The sequence below is a fragment of the Hyperolius riggenbachi genome, chromosome 4 (genome assembly GCF_040937935.1).
Source record: "Hyperolius riggenbachi isolate aHypRig1 chromosome 4, aHypRig1.pri, whole genome shotgun sequence".
NCBI lineage: Eukaryota > Metazoa > Chordata > Amphibia > Anura > Hyperoliidae > Hyperolius > Hyperolius riggenbachi.
The window spans coordinates 86702070-86723329 of NC_090649.1; the positions used below are offsets into that span (position 1 = coordinate 86702070).

Genomic DNA, 21260 nt, shown 5'->3' on the forward strand with positions numbered 1-21260 from the left:
TTATCATTTCTTTCACTTATTGAGTTGTTGACATCTTGTAAAAACACTGGTGGTACTTGAAAATTTTCATGCGATAAAAGTGGTACAATTTCTGAAAAGGTTGAGAAGCCCTGCTTTAAGGCATGGGCAGCAGCACCTCAATAACTCCCAACCACTCTCTGATTGCTACCTTGGGTCACTATAGTCCAGAGAAGGATTAACCACTTGAGGACCAGAGCTTTATACACCCCTAGTGACCAGGCCTTTTTTTTACAATTCAGCACTTCACAACTTTAACAACAGTTTATTGCTCGGTCATACAACTTAGCACCCAAATGAATTTTACCCCCTTTTTTTCTCACAAATAGAGCTTTCTTTTGGTGCTATTTGATTGCTGCTGCGATTTTTAGTTTTTTTTATTAAAAAAAAAAGAGCAAAATATTTGCATTTTTGTTTATCCCTCAACCCCTTCCTTCCCCAAATTGGCCCTACACTACACTATTCATACATAAATATATGGCTATGGTAGGGATTCGATTGTCAGCCCATCAGAGGGACAGTTAGTGACAAGACAATATACTCTGTACAGCGCTGCACAAGATGCCAGTGCTATATAAACGTTTTTTCTTTTATAGATAAAAAACACAGCGTGCCAGCGCTGATCAGCCGCTGGCAGGCTCATCACTGTGCCCCGCTTCGTTTATTGATGGGAGAGCGCGCTTGTGCAAGTGTGAGCTCCTGTCAAATCTCGCTCCTTGCGAGAAGACGCCATATGGCGACGGGGAGGAACAACAAAGCTAGTCTACCGTCACCATCCTGCGTTAGGCGGTCAGCAAGAGGTTAAGACAAAATAGGGCCCTAGGCAAGATAACACTTTGGCTCCTCATAATGGGTCTTTCTGGTAAGCAGAGGAGGAAGAAAACTCAAGGAGATGGTAGATGGGCCCCTTGACACTGACTAGGCCCCAGGCACCTGCCTAGGTTGCCTTGTGGATGATCCTGCTCTGCTATAGTCACTGTTGCTTTCACAAGTATTGTATGTGTTACATGTGTAAGAGTTACATATGGCATACAAGCAGAATCAACACACTACAGTATATGCCTAAAGAAAAGGAAAAGCTATAAATAATACCTCTATATGAAATGAGTGCAGAGTGCTCCATTTTGTCAAAAGAGTCCATCCAGTGTTACAATAGCACTGACAAACCCCAGTTTCAGTGGAAAGGCCGGCTACCCTCTCACAGGGTCTATTAATCTCTAAATGGCATTTCTGTTTTTAGCACAAATTGCATCAGCAGCGCTTTGTTTAAAAAGAAGCTGAAATGGGGTTGCAATGCTGAGAAAACAGCGAGATATAATTGGCATGCATTAATGGCAATTACTACTTCTCTTCCTCTAACTTGTCAGCTTGACTGAGGAAACCATTAACCCGGTTACTCCTCGCATTTTAAGGCCTTCACGATGAGTGAGGACAATCGCTGTTTAGCTTAAAGCACTCTTTTCCAAAGCCAAAGACTTTCATCTACCGTTCCTGACAGAATGCACAGCTTGGCTCTACCAGGCTTGTACTTCTCTAAGCCTGTGAAGTAAAAATTGTCTATATTACCCCACACTCACTAACCCTACTCCATTTTTCATCCCCCAAGTATCCCTCAGCAAGCTTGAACCTGAGAGGCTGCCACACAAGCAGTTCTTACATGGAAATGCATGTATACGCTTCCTAATTCAAATAACTATACTTAACTGGCTCACATTCCACGGTTTTTACCCCTTAAAGGGACTCAGAGCTGAAATAAATAAAAAGTTATACCTGCCCCCTTTTTCCCCCCTCCAACAGAGCTTCCTGTTGGTGGGGTCTGATCCCCCCTTCCAGTGTTTATTTAATTTTTTTAATAAATATTATTATTATTATTATTATTTTATTAAATAAAAATGTGTATTTATTTATTTATTTTTAGAACACCCCGCTCACCCTCCCCCCGCTGGCCAATCATTGTGATCGGCTGTCATTGGCCTTCGCCTATGACAGCAGTTCACCGCCGACACTCTGGAGGGGACAGTTGTGACACACGGCTGTCCCCAGTACAGCGCTGCCTTAGATCTCAGCGCTGTACTGTCCTAATAGACGGCCCCCGAGCAGGAGATGCGCGCGCAGCCTGCGCGCGATCTCCTGCTAGCCCCATAGAAGACCGTTCACGCCAATCGGCGTGGGGCGGTCCTGGGGCTGCCATACTGCTCGCGCCAATTGGCATGGAGCAGTCGGCAAGTAGTTAAGCACCATCTGCTTGGATCGCTCTCATGCCGCCGTCCTCCGCTGCCCGCAGCTTCGGGAACCGGGTCCCATAACTTCCATCAGTCGGAGCCAGTCTGACGTAAGTGAAGTGCGCTGTTTGCGCATGTCTCCAGCAGCCGCTGGAGAGATGCATAGAGAGCACAATTCTCCTGTGTAGACGGGCTCTGACTGACGTAACTGACAGGACCCGGTTCCCGAAGCTGCGGGCAGCGGAGGACGGCGGCATGGGAGCGATCCGAGCAGATGGAGCTGGAGAAAGGCCCAGGTATGTATAAAACTTTTTATTTATTTCAGCTCTGGTAAGTTTAAAGTGAACCTGAACCATGTAACATTATTTAAAATAAACACATGATGTACCTGCAAAAGAATATTACATCGTTGCCTCACTGTCAGCTCCTCTAAGAAGCTCACCATTTTCTTCTTACAACGATTCCTTCCAAGGTTTTGTCAGAAAAGAAATATATATCTGACAAGATTTTGTCAGAAATGAAATATATAAGATGCTATCAATTATATATTCGTTGTTGACAGTTATAACTGAAAGGATAGCTGGTGAGTAAGGTAATGTCCATGTTTCCCTATGGCTCAAGTGGCCAATATTACAGTTCAACAGTGTGCTGAGTGCTGACCAGAAACCTGTTATGAAGTAGTTACCATTTTTAAAATGGAGGACGGAGAATTCCATTGATCACAATGGACAAACAGGACGCGGGAGAGGAGAAAGAGATTGATGAGTAGACTATGCGGAAGTTAAGTATGATGTGTGTATGTTTGTTTGAATTTTAATTTTCAGTTCAGGTTTGCTTTAAAGAGTAACTGTTAGCCCCAAAACTGAAAATGAAATCTCTCTTGCAATCTTTTATTTACTATTTAAATGAGCCAAAAAGGCATTGTAGAAGTTAAAAATCAATATACTTTTTTTACTATGTATCCTTTTACCCCAGCTCCGGACGCAAAGCCGCATAGCAGATACTGCTGAGCATGCATAGCATGCCTAGCTCTGCCCAACCCCCCTCTCCCCCCCAGGTCCAGGTGCCGATATATGCTCACTCCAAACAGCTGACCGCTCTGACACGGAGAGAGAGCGGGAGCACTTCCAGCGCCGCCGCCGCAGAGCAGCCGCCGCCGAGTCACATGTGAGAGATGCACGTGCATCTCTCACATGTGACTCGGCGGCGGCTGCTCTGCGGTGGCTGCGCTGGAAGTGCTCCCGCTCTCTCTTGGTGTCAGAGCGGTCAGCTGTTTGGAGTGAGCATATATCGGCACCTGGACCTGGGGGGGAGAGGGGGGTCGGGCAGAGCTAGGCATGCTATGCATGCTCAGCAGTATCTGCTATGCGGCTTTGCGTCTGGAGCTGGGGTAAAAGGATACATAGTAAAAAAAAGTATATTGATTTTTAACTTCTACAATGCCTTTTTGGCTCATTTAAATAGTAAATAAAAGATTGCAAGAGAGATTTCATTTTCAGTTTTGGGGCTAACAGTTACTCTTTAAGGTTCCTGGCATTTTGTGTCGCTTTGATACAGCAGTAACTTTATAATTATTTATTGCATCTTAGTGATATATATTTTCTGTGACCACTGGGAGCCTCATGCTATGTATACAACCTTATAATGTGGGTTGTTATTGGCTGGTAAACCTTTTTCCTTTTGGGTGCTGGGATTCACTTTTATTGGCCTAATACTTCAGATGTGAAGCACTGCAGGTCTGTAGAGATCAGATGCGTTTGCTATGGAGACAGTTTGAGGACCATAGAGCTGTACAGATGCATCGCTAGGCAACTGCAGAGCGATATATACAGTATGTAGAGTAGAATAGGTATTGCAGAGTTGTACAGCGTGGGTCTATAGTGTGAAAGGACCCTGAGGGTTCCCATAGACAGGTGTAATATGAATTGTACTGCATGCAGCATGAGCTCCATGGGCACTCTACTGATAGGCTTCAATGATTCCAAAAATACAGTGAGTGGGTGGGCTAGTCCGGCTCCCACACTGGCTGATTGCAGCCAGATGCAGACACTACATCAGCTCCCGTATACACCCAATCTAGGATAGTGTTCATGTTTCTGGACAGCCTCCATAGTTTACTAAAGGATTGTTGACATCACGTTATGGAGTAAGAAACACACCTTGAGACGGGGAAATCTCACTGCGGGCAACAAATATTTCCAGCAGCACATCCCTCTGACTGACTACAACATGCATTCAACAAGCTGGGCCAAAGGAAAGCGTTATTCAAGGAAATCCCTATGAGGCATTTAACGGGACTGGCTGGCATTCCATCACACCTGCTCACAATTAGAGGTATTTGTGGCTGGTTACATGCCTCCGATTCCTGATGGACTATGGTGTTACCACAGCTGTGGGGGCAGCACATACATTACTCACCAGTGTTAACCATTAGGACTCACTTATTGCTCACAAATGTTACTCTCTTAACGTTAAGGCGTTTCATCCTTTACCTTAGTTTTTTTCCTTTTTTTGAAACCGTAGTAGTCATGCTTTACTAATCCAGAAACACAAAAATAAGGGTTTTTTTCCAAAGTGCTTCTTAACCCTTTCCAATCCGACCCTATGATGGCCGCCGGCCCCATCCTCTGCCTCTGTGCCACATAATTTAAATATTACATGGGATGATGGGAGCATTAGGGCTTGCCACTAGGGGCAGCGTTGCTGGATTTAGTTTGTCATGGCATCGCCCTATGTGGACCAAAATATCAGAATCAAAATTCGATCCTTTTTGGTACCATGCTGCACCACATAATACCATTATTACACTGGCATGTTTTCCATGGGTAGGGGCTACAGTATGTGAGCTGGCCCTGCCCCTTCTAATGCCGGGTCACCTCCCTGTTGTAGTCGGAGTAGATAGAGGCCCGCTGGATCCCCGCCACAGCTCCACATACACAATCACCAACCCCCCCCCCTCCCCCGCCACACACACACACACACACACACACACACACACACACACACACAGGTCTGACATCACACCGTGGGAGGGGTTTCACCACAATATCAGCCATGTATCAGCCTTACAGACCCCTCTGATGATCTATTCGAGAAAAGGTAAACATTTGGGGAATGGGGGTATTGACTACTGATTGGGATGAAGATCAATCCTGGGTTCCTCTTTCGTCGTTTCAGGCGACCCTGGAAGCCGCATCTTCATGTCCCCCTGCAGGGACAAAAACGCTGATCGCGATGGGACATCGCCGATTGATATGGAAAGCCCGCCAGGGCCCCCGAATGAGATGCCGCAGGACGTGTTGCTGCAAGACGTCTGTCAGAACCGTCCCTTATAGAATAAAGCCACCTACTATATGTTCCCTTCTGTGGCCTGCATTAGACTTCCTGTTGGACATCTTTCATTTGTTTGTTTGTACAGGAAGTGAAGTCACACACCTACATCTGAGATCTGAAGTAGTAATGGAGAACTAAGTACTGTATCAGTACAGGAAAGTGCAGAACCCTCCACTCTGGTGGAGATAGTTTACTGCTAGAAACAGACAGCGGCGGCTCCAGCTTCCGAATTTTGGGGGGCTCGAAAGGGGTACAATGGCTGGCTGGCGGGGCTCAAGGGGGGGAACTTCTCACCGCGGCGACAGGAGTGGGCGTGGTCATGACATCATGTGGGCGGGGCTAACTGTAATGTAGTTGTACCAGCTAATGTAGTTACATAAAAAAAAATATGAAGTAAATGCACTTAATGACAGACAGCCTTTCAATAATAAATGCATGTAATGACAGACAGCCTTTCACCAGTAAATGCATGTAATGAGAGACAGCCTTTCAATAGTAAATGCATGTAATGAGACAGTGTTTCACCAGTAAATGCACATAATGAGAGACAGCGTTTCCCCACTAAATGCACATAAGAGACAGCCTTTCACCAGTAAATGCACATAATGAGAGACAGCGTTTCCCCACTAAATGCACATAAGAGACAGCCTTTCACCAGTAAATGCATGTATTGAGAGACAGCCTTTCCCCACTAAATGCACATAAGAGACAGCCTTTCACCAGTAAATGCACGTAAAAGACAGCTTTTCACCAGTAAATGCACGTAATGAGAGACAGCGTTTCACCACTAAATGCACATAAGAGACAGCCTTTAACCAGTAAATGCACGTAATGAGAGACAGCCTTTCACCACTAAATGCACATAAGAGACATCCTTTCACCAGTAAATGCACGTAATGAGAGACAGCGTTTCACCACAAAATGCATGTAATAAGAGACAGTGTTTCACCAGTTAATGCACATAATGACAGACAGCCTTTCACCAGTAAAAGCAAGTAATGATATAGATGTCCCCAGTATATGTAGCCAGGGGTATGTGTGCCCAGTATATGTAGCCAGGGGTATATGTCCCAGTATATGTAGCCAGTGGTATATGTGCCGAGTATATGTAGCCAGGGGTATATGTGCCCAGTATATGTAGCCAGGGGTATATGTGCCCAGTATATGTAGCCAGGGGTATATGTGCCCAGTATATGTAGCCAGGGGTATGTGTGCCCAGTATATGTAGCCAGGGGTATGTGTGCCCAGTATATATAGCCAGGAGTATATGTGCCCAGTATATGTAGCCAGAGGTATATGTCTAAGTATATGTAGCCAGGGGTATATGTGCCCAGTATATGTAGCCAGGGGTATGTGTGTCCAGTATATGTAGCCAGGGGTATGTGTGCCCAGTATATGTAGCCAGGGGTATATGTGCCCAGTATATGTAGCCAGGGGTATGTGTGCCCAGTATATGTAGCCAGGGGTATATGTGCCCAGTATATGTAGTCAGGGGTATATGTCCCAGTGTATGTAGCCAGGGGTATATGTGCCCAGTATATGTAGACAGGGGTATGTGTGCCCAGTATATGTAGCCAGGGGTATGTGTGCCCAGTATATGTAGCCAGAGGTATATCTGCCCAGTATATGTAGCCAGAGGTATATGTGCCCAGTATATGTAGCCAGAGGTATATGTGCCCAGTATATGTAGCCAGGTGTATAGTTGTCCCCAGTATAGGTAGGTAGGACTTACCATAGGTGTCCCCAGGCCAGGAGGGGTGGAAGCGGAGAGAAGAGGAAGCCGTGTGGACAGCGGCAGAGAAGGGGGCCGTCTCCCCCCTTCCCTCACCTTGGGGCTCCCACTCTCTGCCTCGCTCCCCCCTCAGATATCAGCGGCAGGCTGGTCAGAAGACTTCCTCTCTTCCCAGCGCGGGAGAGAGAGATCGATCTGTGCGCCGCTACTCTGGTCTAGACTAGACCAGAGCGGCGCACAGATCAGCCGCGCTGGGAAGAGAGTGAGTCTTCTGACGCCAGCCGCTGCTATCTGAGGGGGGAGCGAGGCAGAGAGTGGGAGCCCCAAGGTGAGGGAAGGGGGGGAGATGGCCCCCTTCTCCGCCGCTGTCAACACGGCTTCCTCTTCTCTCCGCTTCCACCCCTCCTGCTGTTCGGCAGCCCTGCGGAGGGGGGGCTTTTGCAGGGGCTGACAGCTTGTCAGCTGGGGCTTAAGCCTGGGTAAGCCCCAGTGTAGCGCCGCCACTGGAAACAGAGGTGTCACTAGGGTTGGTGTTTTACACGGTGCAGAAACTCATGGTGTCACCCCTCTTTTACCCCATGAACCTCAAACCTCACCAGGCTAAACTAAACCAATGGTACTTCTAGTAACATTTCTTGTTTCTGACATTTGTTGAGATTGGGGTTGGGAAGGGGTTATACTGAACCTATTTGCTATAGGAGGGGAAAGGAGTTGGGGATTGTTATACTGGCCACACTTTGCTATAGGGGGTGGGGGAGGCTTACAATGCTGGACACACTTGATATTGGGGGTGGGTGGTTGGATGGGACACCTTTACTAAGCGGTGAATAGGGGGATGTCAAGGTGATCATCATCACGGGGCCCAGGTGGCCTCTGAACTCTGTTATCAGCTCAACATGGAGCAGAAAGAAGGGAGAAAAGCAGGAGGGATATGTAGATCAGGTACTAGCCTGGTCTATATTTACATAGCCTGCTTCATTCTCCCTTATGGCTCATACACACGGTGTACGGCCGTCGCCGCAACCACGTGGCACGCGCGTGTTGCGGCGACAGGTCGCCCGTATGTATGACGTGCGCGCCCCGAATCGTCGCCTGTCGGAGCTGTCGCCAGGCGATTGACATGTTCAATCGCCGGCTACAGCTGTCGCCGCAACTTCACCGGAACTGTCGCTAGTCCCGCGTGAGTATGTGGGCTAGCGACAGGAGACCTACGCGAGTGAATGGAGCATCCGGCCGGGGGATGCTCCATTCACAAACAGCTTCCGCCGCCTCTCTGCCTTTCTGGCGAGACGTGTGGACAGCTGTCGCCAGCAGGGAGTTGTCGCTCACTGTTCGCGTGCACGCATGCAACGGGGGACAATTGTCCCCCGTGTGTATGTAGCTTTAGTTTGGAGCTTGGTGTCACCCCCTCTGCTGGAGAGGTACCCCCCTAGTGACGCCACTGAGTAGTTTAAGTGTTTAGTGCACCTAGGTCAACTATTAACTATCTATACTTGAAGTCTGTTCAGCTCCTGGGTTGGTTGCACCTTCACTAGTTGTCTTGTAGTCAGGGGCGTCTCTAGCCATTTTGTCACTCCAGGCGAGAAATCCTGTGCCCCCCCCCCCCCGTGATTGCCCCCAGTCCCATACCCCGCACCCCTCATGGTGAACACCACTCCTGTGGTGAACCCCACCCCCAAGACCCCCGAAAATCATAATGCAGCAGCGTTTCACCAGAAAATGTACTTATTGCGGCATGGGTTCACCAGAAAATAGTTGTTATGCAGCAGAGCGTTTCACCATAAAATATACTTATTGCGGCATGCACTCACACACACCACACACAGTACACACACACACACTATATACACACACACACACACACACACACACACACACAGTGTACACACACACACACACACAGTACACACACTGCACACAACATACACACTATACACAGTACACACACACACACACACACACACACACACTCTAGACATGCACAGCACAGTACACACACTATACACACACACACACACAGTACACACACTGCACACAACATACACACACACACACAGTACACACACTGCACACAACATACACACTATACACAGTACACACACACACACACACTTTAGACACGCACAGCACAGTACACACACTACACACACACACAGTACACACACTGCACACAACATACACACACACACAGTACACACACTGCACACAACACACACACACACACAGTACACACACTGCACACAACACACACACACACACACACACACACACACACACACACACACACACACACACACAGAGAGAGAGCACACTATACACAGCACACAGTAGACATACACTATACACATACAGAGATAGGAGGAGTGGAGTGAGACTGAGAATAGCCTGGGATGGAGCAGTTTATCTGTATTGCAGTCCCACATTACACAGAGACTAGTTGCTGGTAATAGGGCTGCTGTCCCTGCCAATCTCTTACACAAGTCAGCAAGCAGCCCTCCTGGAGTCTAGGGACTGTCAAAACTTTTCAACCTGTTTAAGACCTTATCTGCACATGCAGTCATTATAACAATGGGGAGAGACCAGACAGATTTTTTCCCACTGACCCTCCAGACGAGTTCTACATCATGCTGTGTATATTTACCAGCTTGCCTGCCCTCTAATTGCACTTTTATCAGCTAGCCTAGTATTTTACATTGCCTTACATCAACAAACCTGAATACAGCAGACACAGGACCAACCCTAAATCATTGAATGAAAGGCGGCCTGGAGGGAAGTCAATGCCTGGCTGCTACACAGTCTCTACATCCACGCAGTTAGCAGTAGCAGAGAGAGAGGGACTGAATTCTCAGGAGTCGGACTCAGGAGCTGATGATGCTGTACTCCTCGGATCCCTGACTAGGATGAGTGCCTTCTCTCACTGACTCATTCATTACTGTGGTTCTTTGAATCATTGAGCTGAAGTCCAGTCAGCCCCGCTGCTGCTGCTGTGTAAACTGACACCTGAGTCAGCTGAGAGGCATTTCTTCTCTCACTACTCAGTGCAGAAGCGCCCTTGCCTCTTCCTGTCGCCTTAGGCGAAAATTTATAGCTGCCTAATGGCTCGGACGCCTCTGCTTGTAGTCTATGTATGAATTTCCTGGGCTGACCCCCTCTAATCTTAGTATGTGATACCAGGTATAAAACTGAAACTCAAATATCCTGCAGATTGTCCCACTCCACCTTCATCCATCCTGATTTGACTGTAGCCCCTTCCCTGACACTGACTTTCTTCCCTCTCCTACACCTAACATTAACCTTAAATAGTACCTACCGTATATTCCGGCGTATAAGACGACTGGGCGTATAAGATGACCCCCCAACTTTTCCAGTTAAAATATAGAGTTTGGCATATACTCGCCGTATAAGACTACCCCTCTTCCAACGCACACCAAATTAAAATAAAAATAAAAAAATCATGTACTGGTGCTGTGTATGAACAGATACTGGTGCTGTACTGTATGTGGTACCCAGTATATAACAATATCTAGTCAATTGACTTGTTGCATTGGTCAACTCTCCTTAAAGTGAACCTCCGGACTAAAAATCGACTCAGCAGTACTGAAGAGGCTTTGTGTTTCTTTAACAGTTTCACAGCATCAGAACTTTGTTTCCCTTATACAAGCCTCATTTTTAGCTGCACAGAAGAAAACTGCCCGGGCTTTTTTTTCCCCTGATGCTGTGCAAAGCATGATGGGATTTCTGATTTTGTTGTTCTCGTTATGCTGTTTTGGTGCAATTTTTTTTTTTTTAAATTTTGAATTTGACATTTGAAGCCTAGCGTGTGCAGCTGGGGGGGGGTGATCAGGACACAGGATAGTTGGAGCTGTGTCTCCTGCTCCCTGTCACCTCCTTTCAACCAAAATAATGGCTGTCCCCATGACAAAGATGGCAGCCCCCGTGAATCACAAACATTTGCCTGTTCTTTTAAAACAGGGTGGGTAAGAGATTATATTACCTATCTATTCTAATTAACATAACTAATGTAACTTGATGACAGTATGTTTGTTTAGGCTGGAGTTCCTCTTTAAGTAGACTGGTCAGCTCTCCTTGTCTACCTGTTTATCAGAGCGGTATGAAAGAATAGAGTGTGCTCCCTCAGCAGGGAGATCTGAGAGGGGGTAGCAGGATAGGGCGTATCACCCCGCATCAATGACACCCGGCGTATAAGACGACCCTCAACTTTTCAAAAGATTTTCAAGGGTTAAAAAGTAGTCGTATACGCAGGAATATATAGTAATTTATAAATTACAGTTTACTTTACACCTAACAAGTTGTCAAGATACAGTATATTAAATCATACGTAATAAAGTGTGATTTGCTCACCTCCAGGATCCATATCGGATCAAAATCGGGCCCGGGCAATTTTTCCAAACCAAAACTGCAAGGAATAGGTGCTCCCCCTCCATGTCCTGCTCACAGCCCACAAACACTGTGAAAAGAGACGTAATCTAATCCAGGCTGGCAGACAGACATGTGGAACAAAGGTAGCCATACATCTAGCGACTTAGAATCAAGCGACTAGAGTGATCGACAATAATTGGTTGATCAAGAGGGGTCGAGTGGTAGGCCACATATTAAAAGCGACATATGGTTATTTGATAAGGTCACTTTTTTGTCGCTCTGCTTGTTCTATTCTCTGCGCTTCTTTATAGCGCATTGATTGGTTGAAACAACCCACGCATAACGCGATTCCTCGATCAAACGATATCTTGCATCCTGCTTGATCAAGAAAATGATGCAATTTTCTGAGATATTGCTCATTTGTTGGTTGGAAATGTATCCGATTCTGTCTCAATTCTCTTGATTTGATTATAGAAAAGTTGATCGAGTGTTCAAATCACTAAATGTTTGGCTACCTTAAGATTTATAGCAAACAGACATGATAAGGCAGGCTGCAGCAGTTCTCTTGTCTCTCTTCACACTGTGAAAAGTGATGTCATTTGATTCAGGCAGGAAGAAGGCAGGGGAAAGAGGGGCAGGGGAGGGCACCAGGCAGGAGGGGAAGACACAATGCTGAGGGTGTATTTGCAAGGAATCAGCATGAGAAAGATGGAGGTGCTACTACAGATATAAATGTGAGCCTGTTCTATACACTACAATGTACCAGATGTAAACTTTATATGTTCATCTAACTGTACACAGTGCATAGACTCCTCAAAAAGACCACTAAGCAATCCTTTTAAAAAGTTCAGTGAGTTTGCTGTGGTCTATCCAATCCTGCAGGTCAATGTAATCCAAGTCCACTGCGCTCTCCAATAAAGACAATATGCTCCTATAGAGGGAAAATACTACACTTAGCGTAATACTGTTTTAACTACTTCATACATCCAACTCTGTGTAATGTGAATCAAGTGCCAACACACGTGTTCCCTCCACCCTACAATCAGAAAGGCTCACCGAATTGTAGCCACCTCGTTTTTCAGGTGGATCTCGCGCTCAATCTGTATCAAATTCTAGTTATTCTTCAGTAAAACTTCTTTAAATAGGCTGAGGTTGTTAAGTGATCCTGCTCCGAAACAGCCTTTCTAAAATACTCTCAAAACACAGTGAATGAGCTTGTAAAACCACGAGTCAAGTTCCTGCCGAAAGCCGCGCCTCTCCACACAGCATTACATATATGTATTGCCATTCAAACTTTTTTTTGGGCCGGAGGTAGTCTTTAAATTGTTAATAGTTTCCTTTCCTTTTAACCTTTCCCTTGCACGATCAGTAAATCTTTCTAACTAGAACTAATCAATATCCCTACTCGGCCCGACTTTCCTAACCCCTGAAACGTATTGCTATCTATCCGGTTGAGTCACATTATATCAGTATAACTGACAACAGTGTGTCTATATAACATATGTTACTATCTCAACCTACTTCAGCCAGAAACTCTGAACAGTTCCTGAAGCCCTTTCTAGAGGTTTCCAATGCATGGTGGGGTTGGCAGTTTGGGGGATTCTCCTCCTCTATCCTCCTCTGTCAATTACAGTAGGCAGAACTGAGGTTGCCCCTGTTACAGTGTTGGCAGTGCTGCTTATTCCCATTGTGCTGACACTAGCTAAAAAAAATCACCTCCATTTCCTGGCAACTGAGGACAATATCCCTCATGACCAGATGAAGGACCCAGAAGTAAGGCCTGAACCAGGGGTTTAACTAGAGGGGTGCAGCCCCTACGATCGCAGAGGGGGCCAGAGATGTGGGGGGCCCCAACAATTAACCTCCCCTTCTTTTGATACAGGGGGCTATATTTCCGATCAGGTGTTTTTGTGGCCACACTTGTTATGGGTGTGAAGATCATGATGGCCACACTTGTTTTATGACCCTTGTGAGATGGATCCAAGGCTGTGAAGGGCACCAAGGGGAGGCACACGAAGAGGACAAAAGCCCAAATAAAAGGGACTTGTAACGATTGGTGTCAGCACGCATAGAGAATCTGATTATTGGTAATCTGCAGTATCACCAAGAATGCAGATATATACCCGATTATTGATGATCTGCAGAATCACCAATAATACAGATATATTGCTAACCTCTAGACACTGTTGGATATGTGAGTGTTTGGTGTAACAGTAATACTTTGAGTAATGTACCTGCTGAGCAGGTGATATACAATGTAGAGACACTGTTCTGGGAACAGAGAACCCTTCCAGCAGCCTGAGGCTCCCCGAGGGGAGGAGTCAGGCTGGAGACGGGAAGGGCCTAGGAGTGAGTGACACCTAAGAAGGATGTCATAACAGTACTGGAGACTATCCCTTAGAGAGGAGAGATAGCTCTCGAGGTCGGGCACGCCGGGTCGGCAACACACTGACAGATAAAGTACAAAGGCAGAAGGCTGATTTGGTATCCAAGTCAAGCAGGGTCTGGCAACAGAGTATCAGATATACGAGGTACCGAATCAGAAGACAGAGGAGTAGTCAGAAAAGCTATAAGTCATAACATATCAAACAATGCCTATTCTGGGTGTGAGGTCCTTGGTCTCAGCACCCCGGAACTAGTCTGGAGAATACACAGATGGTAATACAGTTTCCCCAGACTGGGTGCGAGGTCCGTAGTCTAAGCACCCTGGAACTAGTCTGGAGTATAACACAAATGATAATACAGTTCCCTAATCTGAGTGCGAGGTCCGTGGTCTCAGCACCCTGGAACTAGTCTGGAGTATAACACAGATAATAATACAGTTCCCTAATCTGTGTGCGAGGTCTGTGGTCTCAGCACCCTGGAACTAGTCTGGAGTATAACACAGATGATAATACAGTTCCCTAATCTGAGTGCGAGGTCCGTGGTCTCAGCACCCTGGAACTAGCTTAAGCATAAACAGAATACAATACAATAATCTGGCTAAGTGTGAATTCCCAGGTCCACCTGGTTCAAACACACTGAGGATCTGACTAGGTCTGAGTGCTTCCACGTAGTGATCGCAACGGCAGACAACTTGCAAGTGACCAGCAGGAACTATATTTGGAGTAGTGCTCTCCAGCACCACCCCTAATTGCTCAACCAATAGTATCCAGCTCAGGAGTCAGCTGATCGGCGTGGTCAGCTGACTCTTCCTGCTTAGTATAAGAATTCTGCCTCTCAGCGCGCGCTCGTATTCCTAAGTCTATGTGCACTAACAGACTCAGCCACACCAGACACACGCTGCCGCATGCAAACCGCCGCGCTGGACGCGGAACCAGCCGCCTTACTGTTGTTGCATGCGGCGGCTTTTCCGTGTTCTGCCTTGCTACCAAACACACGCTTCCGCGTGCAAACCGCCGCACTGGACGCGGAATCAGCCGCCTGCTGAGTAGCTCATGTGGCGGCTTTTCCGCGATCTCTCACAGGACTATAGAAAGCTGCAAGGAACGAGACATAGAGGAATGGAGAAGTGACATAAAGAACTCCAAGAAACTCACTGTCTACCAATCACTACAGAGGGAGTACACAATGGCTCCATATCTGGAGAGGCTACCCCACCACAAAGACAGACAGACCCTGAGCCTGTACCGTCTCAGTGCCCACAGCCTGGAGATAGAGACAGGGCGCCACAGACAGACATGGAAGTCCTGGGAGGAGAGACTGTGCAGACAATGTGACCAGGGGGTCTTGGAGGATGAGGCCCACTTCCTGCTACACTGCAGCAAATACACACCTGTGAGGACTGTCCACTTTCAGAGACTCTCTGCCCACATCCAGGATTTTACCTCCACAGATGAGGAGAGGAAACTCTACATCCTACTGGGGGAAGAGGAAAAAACTGTGCAAATAGCTGCCCGATATGTCACTGCCTGCCACCAACTAAGAGGAACATGATACCACATGGACTGTACACCCCCAATACCCCCTATGGACTGTATATCCCATTCCCCCATACTGTCCCTTACACCCTCCACACACCTATGGCCTATATACCCCAACCCCTATACCCTTACCTTATTCCCACAACCCCCCCTCCCCATGTTAATGTTTTGTTTTGCTCTGGCAATGCTAAATGTATTTGGTCCTGCCAATAAAGCTTTTTTGGATTTGGATTTGGTGTGAACACTGGGGGGGGGGGGGGGGCATCAAAGTTTCACTGGGGGGGGCCATGAATTGTAGATACGCCACTGTCCTTAACCTCACACAGTGGCTTCCCCCAAACCTTTCTTTACAGGTTGTCACTGTGTACAGCTCTGGGAAAGATTTTGCCACTACATAAATCGAGAATAATAATACAAGTTTTTGTTCAATCGTTTATAACATTGGTCCTGAAAACAATTTATTGCCAGTCATCCAGCATAAATGGAAAAAATAAATCCAAATGGCAGGGAATATCTGTTTTTTAGAATGTTTACGGGAAAGTAGAAATCATTTGTTGGCTCCCAAACAAGGAGGGCACCTCACCCTTCCCTCCAACAATCCCCCCCCCCCACCACCCCCTCACCCTGTGACACATCTATTTCCACACCACCCAGACCTCAGCTCCAAGTGCCATAGGTGTTGCAACATTGCAGGCATATTGATTTAATTCTCGGGGAGAACTCTCCCTCTACAGCACAATGAATACAAAATTTATGTCTCCTGAATGGGGAAACACACACACATTGAAGAGAGTTGGGTGTAAATCTTTTAGATAAGTGTAGAACAGCCAAGGTTATTTTCCTAACCTTTCAATGAACTACAGTGCAGCTTCCTCGCAGACTTTGAAGTTACTTATTATTTTGCAATGTGGCCGTGCGAGTGAGGAATATAAATTTGTCCATTCATATGCAGCTCTATTTCCAGCTCTATCAAAGGAGGCCGTTTAAAGTAATATTCCTTGAAAGAGCTGAACATTTCACGAGAGGCACGCTTTATAGTTTTACAATTTTTGGTCTACCCTCAGTAAAGCCACTCATAGCGTCCTAAATTCTATGTGTATCAGTCTATTGGCTAGGGTCAGGAGGCCAACAGAGGGGCAATTAATGAAAGACTATTACTCATACCAGTAACACCAGTAAGGCTGGATTTATACTTTTATACTTTTCCCGCCCCTAGGCCAACTTTCTTGTACAGCAAACTGTGCGGCCTCCTGTTTTATGTCTAACTTTCATGTACAGCATCCCCATTCAGTTATATACAGATCTCATGTGCAGCAGCACCCCTCTTCTATATTTTGCTCTCGTTTGCAGCCTCTTCTTCCACCTGCAGCAATCCCTCTTCCATGTCCAGCCGCCCCTTGGCCAGCTGACGCCCAAGGTCCGGGCCTTAGAGGCCTTCCCAGTAATCTGGCCCTGCATACCAGGATATAGCTGAGAAATCACATGACAAGGCAAGACAAATAACATTTATATTGCGCTTTTCTCCTAGCGGACTCAAAGCGTCAGAGCTGCAGCCACTAGGACACGCTTTTTAGGCAGTAGCAGTGAGTCTTGCCCATGGTCTCCTACTGAATATGTGCTGGCTTACTAAACAGGAAGAACATGACCAAGGACCTGTTTCTACAATGTACGATTTAATGTGAATTTAGAAATGCTTGTGATTGGGAAATCATACTTACGTGTGCTTGTTCACACAAAGCACATATTGCCATTTTTACTTATGCAATTTAATGCAATAGGCAAATGCTTTACTTGCTGTATGTTTGGTGTTTTGCATTTCTATCCCATTCTTTATAATTGAGTGGAGCCCCCCGGAGTGCACTAAAAACTCATAAGCTGTCACCCATAATACTCACCAAAGATCATTTCAGGAAACAGAACAGTCGCATCTGTACGTAACTTTAAAGTGAACCTGTACTGACAAACCCCAACCACTGCTACTTTGTAAGGGACTATAAAGGAACTTAAAAGCAGTCCCCCAGTATAGGTAGCCAAAGGTTTCTCATCAGTATAGGTAGCTGGAGCTGTCCCCGAGTATAGGTAGCCAGAGGTAGCCCCCAGTATTCCTAACCAGAAGTACCACTTTGTATTAGGTAGCCACAGGAAGCTGCCTGATTTAGGTAGCCAGAGGGCCCTCCTGTATTAGGCAGCCCCCTTAGTATAGGTAGCAGATGAGTTCCCCTCCAGTATAGATGGCCAGATGTGCACCAAGCATTAGGTAAGCTCCCAGTATAGGTAGCCATATGTGCCCTCAGTATAAGTTAGTCGCCTGTCCCCAGTATTAGGTAGCCACTTTAGTATAGGTAGCATATGGGCCCCCAATAGTATAAGAAGCACCAGATGTGCCCCCAGAATTAGGTATTAGCACAGTGTAACTTGTGTAAAAATATTTACCTGATCCTGCTGGATTGCATCTCCTCTTCCTCCCGGCAGCAACTTGCTCTGTGCTCCATACACGGCTCCCGATGCATGTCACATAACACAGAGCTGTGTATGCAGCACAGAGCGGGTGGCTGCCAGGAGGAAGAGAAGACGTGACGTAGTGGGATCAGGTAAATATTTGTTGTTTGCCTCCTAACACTTGTTACGTCGGTATCCTGTTACCTTCTGTCTTGTCACCATCTGCCTTCACCTGTCCTTTTTGTCACTTTCTGCATCTTCAACCCTGCCACCCTCACTCGTGTCCTTCACCCACACTCAGTGGACCAATGAGAATCCTCTCTGGGTAGGGAGCGGACAAATGCTCCATTGTGCGTCCAGTGCTGTTGTGGACCTAGCCTAAATAAAAAACCATATACCTAACTAAACCATGTACTGATTATGAGTCTCAATCTACAGAAATAGCATCTTTGCTTATAATAAGGCCTTTCTTTAACCTTTAAAGTTTGCCAGTCAAACCAGCAGGTGGCGCTCTGAACAAATATCACATTTTCATTTGTCACGGTTAATATTTTCCTGATTAAAAAATAGCGTAAATACATTTTTTTAATACTAAACCTAATAAAACAAGACCAAAAAAAAGCCATCCATTCTCTTAAACTTTTGAGATCATACGAAATTCCATCTGTAATTGTTGCTTCCTGAAGACACAAAGTCATATTGTTCGTGGTGTGTCAGCACATAATCTGTATTTGCTGAGTCTACAGGGAAGAAGTCAGAGGTGAACAATGTCTGTTCTCAGGAAGAGCGATAACACTCTGACAGGTGGACCAGTCAATGGTCGGGGTAAAAGGTGAAGAGGGATGAGTCATCCACCTGAATTCACCTGATTTAACCTGAGCCACCACTGACCTGGCCATTGCCACATCACACAAGAGAACGCGTTACCACATCTAACTAGTTATATGCATCATTTATAGGGTACATTTTCCCCAATGTTTTTTTTTCCATTTAATTTATGTATCATTATTCTTTCCTTATTACTGAGTCTGAACTGAAAAAGGCCTTGTTTCCATCTGTGCGCTTCTGTCCGCTTTTTATCAGCACATCGATGTTAGAGATTGATACATGTTACTGAAAAGCAGACAGAAGCGGACAGATGGAAACAAGGCCTTAAGGCTTGATAAAAGTGTACCCAAGGCATTTTACAGCCCCCCCCCCCCCCCCCCCATGCCGCACTAGCGCCTCCCGAGTCTGGCGACAAGGAGCTTGTTGGCAGAGTAATGGGGAAGTAGTGTCCCTTGCAGGAGAGGAACTCCTGCATTACACCCCCTTCCCGCCTTGAAGAGCCTCTCACCTGCTCTCCTCTGCATGCTCCCTTCTCTCCACCACCCTCTGAATTCTAATACAGGGGGGCATTTGCAATATTGTGACCTTAAAGGTCACGGAAATGAGAGTACAAGAAAACAGCAGATAGGAGCAGCGGGGAGAGCCGAAAATGGACACTACCTGATCCAGTCACCCCGGATCAGGCAGTAAGCTTTTTTTTTTTAACTATATTGTCTGTTCTCTTTAACCACTTAACATTCCAGGACGTAGAGTCTACGTCCTAATTAGTGGTGCTGTATGTTTCAGGACGTAGAATCTACATCCTGCATTAACCAATTAAGGACTGCAGTCTTAAAACCCCTTATGGACCAGACACTTTTTTTCCATTCAGACCACTGCAGCTTTAACGGTTTATTGCTCGGTCATACAACCTACTATCTAAATGAATTTTACCTCCTTTTCTTGTCACTAATACAGCTTTCTTTCGGTGCTATTTGATTGCTGCTGTGATTTTTAGTTTTTATTATATTCATCAAAAAAGACATGAGTGTTGTCAAATTCATAGAAGATTTTATTTTTTGTCACAAGTTAGCGGAAATTGATTTTTATTGTTTTTTTTTTTCCACAAAGTGTCATTTTCCACTAACTTGTGACAAAGAATAAAATCTTCTATGAACTCATCATACACCTAACGGAATACCTTGGGGTGTCTTATTTCTAAAATGGGGTCACTTGTGGGGCTCCTATACTGCCCTGGCATTTTAGGGGCCCTAAACCGTGAGGAGTAGTCTAGAAACCAAATGCCTCAAAATTACCTGTAAAATCCTAATGGTACTCATAGGACGTTGGGCCCCTTAGCGCACCTAGACTGCAAAAAAGTGTTACACATGTGGTATCGCCGTACTCAAGAGAAGTAGTACAATGTGTTTTGGGGTGTATTTTTACACATACTCATGCTGGGTGGGAGAAATATCTCTGTAAATGAGAATTTTTTAGATTAGATTTTTTTACACAAAGTTGTCCATTTGCAGAGATATTTCTCCTACCCAGCATGGGTATGTGTAAAAATGCACCCCAAAACACATTATATTACTTCTCCTGAGTACGGCGATACCACATGTGTGACACTTTTTTGCAGCCTAGGTGCGCTAAGGGGCCCAAAGTCCTATGAGTACTTTTAGGATTTCACAGGTCATTTTGAGGCATTTGGTTTCCAGACTACTCCTCGCGGTTTAGGGCCCCTAAAATGCCAGGGCAGTATAGGAACCCCACAACTGACCCCATTTTAGAAAGACAACACCCCAATGTATTCTGTTAGGAGTATAGTGAGTTCATAGAAGGTTTTATTTTTTTGCCACAAGTTAGCGGAATTTGATTTTTATTTTTTTTTTTTCACAAAGTGTCATTTTCCACTAACTTGTGACAAAAAAATAAATTCTTCTATGAACTCACCATACACCTAACAAAATACCTTGGGGTGTCTTCTTTCTAAAATGGGGTCACTTGTGGGGTTCCTATACTGTCCTGGCATTTTAGGGGCCCAAAACCGTGAGGAGTAGTCTAGAAACCAAATGCCTCAAAATGACTGTTCAGGGGTATAAGCAACTGCAAATTTTGATGACAGGTGGTCTATGAGGGGCCGAATTTTGTGGAACCGGTCATAAGCAGGGTGGCCTCCTAGATGACAGGTTGTATTGGCACTGAAGTGCAGGAAGCGCAGGATGTTCTCAAATCGTGACCTGGACATGGCAGCAGAGAACATGGGCATGTGATGTATTGGGTGCGTAGACCAATAAGACCGCAATACATTCTTTTTGACTAGACCCATGTTAAGGTGAAGGCCCAAAAAAATGTTAAGGTTGGAAACTTGGAGTGGTTTCCACCGAAAAGGCTGGGCATGGTAGC

The 21260-nt window shown here is 45.9% G+C and overlaps 1 long non-coding RNA gene across 1 annotated transcript in view; it reads right to left on the bottom strand.

Moving 5' to 3' along the window:
• The window catches only part of LOC137570405 (uncharacterized), a 118262-nt gene that overhangs the window by 55508 nt on the left and 41494 nt on the right, over positions 1-21260 (bottom strand). The gene's annotated exons all lie outside the window — the stretch shown is intronic.